Source organism: Trichechus manatus, unplaced genomic scaffold (assembly GCF_000243295.1).
Source record: "Trichechus manatus latirostris isolate Lorelei unplaced genomic scaffold, TriManLat1.0 scaffold00129, whole genome shotgun sequence".
In the NCBI taxonomy this organism is placed as follows: Eukaryota; Metazoa; Chordata; class Mammalia; order Sirenia; family Trichechidae; genus Trichechus; species Trichechus manatus.
In genome coordinates this window covers 7,674,165-7,679,012 of record NW_004444065.1, presented here as the reverse complement: position 1 = coordinate 7,679,012, position 4,848 = coordinate 7,674,165, and positions in this window count along the sequence as shown.

Below are 4,848 nucleotides of genomic sequence, written 5' to 3'. Positions count from 1 at the left end.
GTTCCCTATCACCAGCTTCCTTGTCCCCTTCTACCTTCTGGCCCTTGTCACTGGACTCCTGTACCTCGTTAGTCTCATTTGGTTTTACAGGGCTGTCCACTCCCAGTCTGAACAGTGACAACAACAATTTTTTTTGCAGAACACTTTATTTTTTATTTTCACTGACTTAGCGCCTCATCGTGTCTTGCAAAACTATGCAGTTACCACCTACTTAGTGTCCCTGACATTAGTCTACACTCCCTCAGTTCATTAGACCTACTGTTGTCATATGAACTTTCAAAAACAAAAATAAGATTTTATTATTAAAATGCTTGAATTTCCTCAATCAAGTTTGCTTTATTAACCACAGTCTAAACTCCAAACTCCTTAAATGACATTACAAAGTATTCCATGATTTAAGCTCTGCCTTTTTCTCCAACCATGTATCTTGCCCCACCTCACTCATCTCAGGTATAGTATGATCCTCCTCTGTGGCACATGATCTTTCTCCTTCCTGGAACTAACAACTCTGTTTTAAGTGCTTGGCTAGTGGCACAACAATTAGCACACATTGCTAATCGAAAGATAGGTGGTTGGAACCCACCCAGTGGCTCCGCAAGAGAGATGACGTGCTTAAGTGAGAATAACAGCATAATTAGAAGAGCGTAGTCAATGTCACTTAAATGTGTATGTAAAAAAAATTTTTGAAAAAAAAAAAAAAAAAAAAAAGAGAGATGACGTGGCAATCTGCCCTGTAAAGACTGCAGCCAAGAAAACCCTGTGGGGCAGCTCTGTTCTGTCACATGGAGTTTCTATGAGTAGAAAATCGACTTGACGGCACCCAACAACAGCAATGCTCTTTTTAGGCTTCAAAACCTTGTTTAAATTATTTTTCTTCTCTAAAGCCTTTCTTGTACATGTTGCAGAATTTAAATTAAACTACTCTTTGCAACACACTGTATACCTCTGTGTGTGTATATATGCTAACACTTCTCATACTATAATTTAATTATTGTTTATAAGTCTGGCTTGCCTTCTGAACTGTGAGAAACTGAGCTGTGACATTTAGTTGTGTATTTACAATGGCCACTGAAAACAGATACTCAGAAAATCTTGGCTGCATCAATAGATGGATGAATGAATGACTTATACACACACTAATCAAAACTTACTATTTTATATTTTAGCATGTTTTGTGTTTCTTATGGATATACACATACACAAAAACTCCATGCAACGTTCACAGAAAATATACGATGCAAAAACTGAACTGATAGAGAGTTATAAAGGATTCAAATAGCTTTTTTGCCAGGTGTGTAGGCCTTTTTCCTATGTTTTGCTGCCCAGATTTGGCAGTTTGCCTTCAACAATGCTGATCATTGAATCTGCCAAGAACACCTGCATTTGTGTATTTAATTAGACAATTTCTAGATTGCTTAATAATTTAGTTTTACATTAGATTGACATCATCTAGCACAAGTGGCGTAAGCTGCACTGCATATCAGAACTACTTTCATATGTTTATATTAAATTGAATTTGCATCTGTATTATTTTATTATAATAATTCTAACAATGTAATTTCTTTGTTATGTATTACTCTGATATAACTTCATAACTTAAAACATAATCTGAGAAGGATTAAATTTCAATCTAAGCATCAATTTATTTGTGATTATCCACACTCTTTTTTCAACTTTGTGATTAAATAGTCTAGAAGAGCCCCGGAGGCACAAGGGTTAAGCACTTGGCTGCTAACCTAAAAGTTGGTGGTTCCAATCCACAAGCTGCTCTTCAGGAGAAAAGATGTGGTGATATGGTCCCATAAAGATTACAGCCTTGGAAAACGTATGGGGAAGCTTCTTTATCCTATAGGGTCGTTATGAGTCGGAATCGACTTGACAGCACATAACACTTCAATTAAAAATTTATATATTCCACTCTTATATTTTCTTATCTTCTATTTGTCTGAAATAACTACTTAGATATTTTTGTAGGTATAAGTATAGTATAAATCAAAAGGAGTCAACATTATATTTGATACTCAGTAGCATATTAATTCTGAATTCTGCCTTCTAACTTTATAAATAGTGGATTCAGTATTTTGGGGTATGAGTAGGGGTGTTCTGAAATCTTGCATGGACTGCATTAAATTTGATAGTAGTCATAATGATGTAAATTGGTTATAATGAAGATGACAATTATAATGATAGCAATAATGCTTTGTATTTCTTTACACAAAACACTGTTTCATACATAGGTATTATTAAACTCACATTATTAGTTGGAAAACTACCATATTTTTACACAAATAACACCCACCTTCTGGGCCACACCCTCCCTCCCTGAGGTATTTTTTGTAAGTGTGCTATGCTAATTTTTTTTTTTAAGGTAACAGGTGGAAGAGGATTGGCATGGTGGTGCTTGTGAGGGTGCCTTTTGAGGGCAGGGTATGGCCGGCAAACAAACACAGAAGTCACTTGTTATTTGTGTAAAAATATGATAAATTTAAGAGAAATTAAATGGCTTGACCAGATGCTCTCTACCAGTAACTGGAAGAGGGAGGATATAAAGAGAGTTCAGGTTTCATGTTCTCTCAACTATATGTGGATATGATTACATGTGAACCTTACAAAAATGAAAGTAGTATCTTGATGTGTGGAATTTTTTCAGTGTAATACATTTATAATTTCTAGGCTAATTTGTTTCGTAACAAAGTACTTCTCCAATGATAAGTTAGAAGAATTCCAGCACTTTCAAAATAGCTGTTTTTTCTCACTTAAACATGTAATGTAGTCTACTGAGCTCCAGTTACGTTAGGAGGACAATAATGAAAACCCAGAAAAGAACTCTCCTAAATTTAAGAACACATAGTGTATTTCCAGGCATTTGGGCAACTGTCGACAATTTAGGATTCTGAGAAATAGGAAAGTGTAGTTCTTTCTTAATAGCAACACTGACCATGAGACTGGCATGCAGATGAAACAGTAGAGATCCTGGAACCACGAGTATTTAGAGCAAAACTATAATTATTTTATTAGTTGTCTTGCAGAATTAACATTTACAATTGAAAAGTTCTCCTGTAAACACTAAGATTAGGCCAACCTCTTTGAACTAGAAAAAATAAATATCTAAAATATTCTAGAATATGAATATCATTTTGAATATTAAGAATCTGGAGCAAAAAAAAAAAAAAAAACCTCTACATTGAAACTCTCATTTCCATTTCTAAATGAGTTATAACTAAATAAAGTTTTTGTTTTTTTAAAATTGTTTGATTGAAAAACTTATTTTTTGATTAGGTGTAATCCTCAACAGACATCAACACAGGGAAGTAGTGTGCCCATATTATGGGCTCCAGTCCATTACACAAACAGTTAATAGGTTTTCAGTGGAGAAACAAGTGATGATCATACAGTTAAAAAGTAGCTACATCCCTGCGAGGTTACTGTGAATTTTAGCATCCTTGGCATACACTGATAATTTAGTCAAATAATAATTCTAATGTTGTCATGCCATTCCTGGGGGTATTCTTTGGCTTTCTTAATTGATATGATATCTGCAGTGCCTCCAGGAACGAAGTTTAAAAATATGACAGTGATACTGTGGATGGCTATGAAGGGACCTGAGAATCCAAATATAAAATTTACTTTCATTTGGGAGTTACAATACATTCTCTATCTATGGCAAATTTTTTTTCATTTTAAGATAACATGTTTGCTCTTCACCTGAACTTTAACAAAGCATACATGCATATACATACGCATACTTTGCTTTAAACTTTCAAAGTATTACCGCTATGTCAGTAAAATTAGAAGTTTTTAAAAGCAGTTTTTAAAAATTATCCCTCCCAATTGTGGTTAAATATATATTTTATGACTTATTTCCCTCAATTTAATCTCTCTAATCTCTTCTTCGATTTATATTATTTTCTGGTTTTACATCACTTTCCCTAACTAACCATGATACTCATGTTTATATTATTCCTAGTATATTTTAGACTTTCTATGTTTATTATCCTTTTTTCTGACTGCTTTATTGTCTCCTAATATTTTCTCAATTTTATTCTAAATCTAGCATTACTTAAATGTATATATTTTTTCTTATTTTTCTATTTTTGATGTTGTTTTGTTAATTTCTACTCGAGTATTTGTCCTTTACTAAATTTTCTCTTTAGCATATATCCATTTTTCTCTTCTCTTAATATGTTGTTGTTGTTAGGTGCCCTCGAATGTGTTCCTACACACAGCGACCTATGTACAACAGAACGAAACATTGCCCAGTCCCGCACCATCCTCATGATCATTGTTATGCTTGAGCCCATTGTTGCACTCACTATGTCAACCCATCTCATTGAGGGTCTTCCTCTCTTTCGCTGACCCTCTGCTTTACCAAACATGATGTCTTTCTCCAGGGACTGATCCCTCCTGATAACATGTTCAAAGTATGTGAGATGAAGTCTCCCCATCCTTGCTTCTAAGGACCATTCTGGCTGTACTTCTTCCACGGCAGATATGTTAGTTCTTTTGGCAGTTCATGGTATATTCAATATTATTTGCCAACACCATAATTGAAAGGCGTCAATTCTCCTTCGATCTTCCTTATTCACTGTCCAGCTTTCACACGCATATGAAGTAAATGAAAATACCATGGCTTGGGTCAGGCACACTTTAGTCCTTAAAGTGACATCTTCACTTTTGAACACTTTAAAGAGGTCTTTCGCAGCAGATTTGCCCAATGCAATGCAGCGTTTGACTTCTTGACTGCTGCTTTCTTGGGTGTTGATTGTGGATCCAAGTAAAATGAAATCCTTGACAACTTCAATCTTTTCTCCATTTATCATGATGTTGCTTATTGGTCCAGTTGTGAGG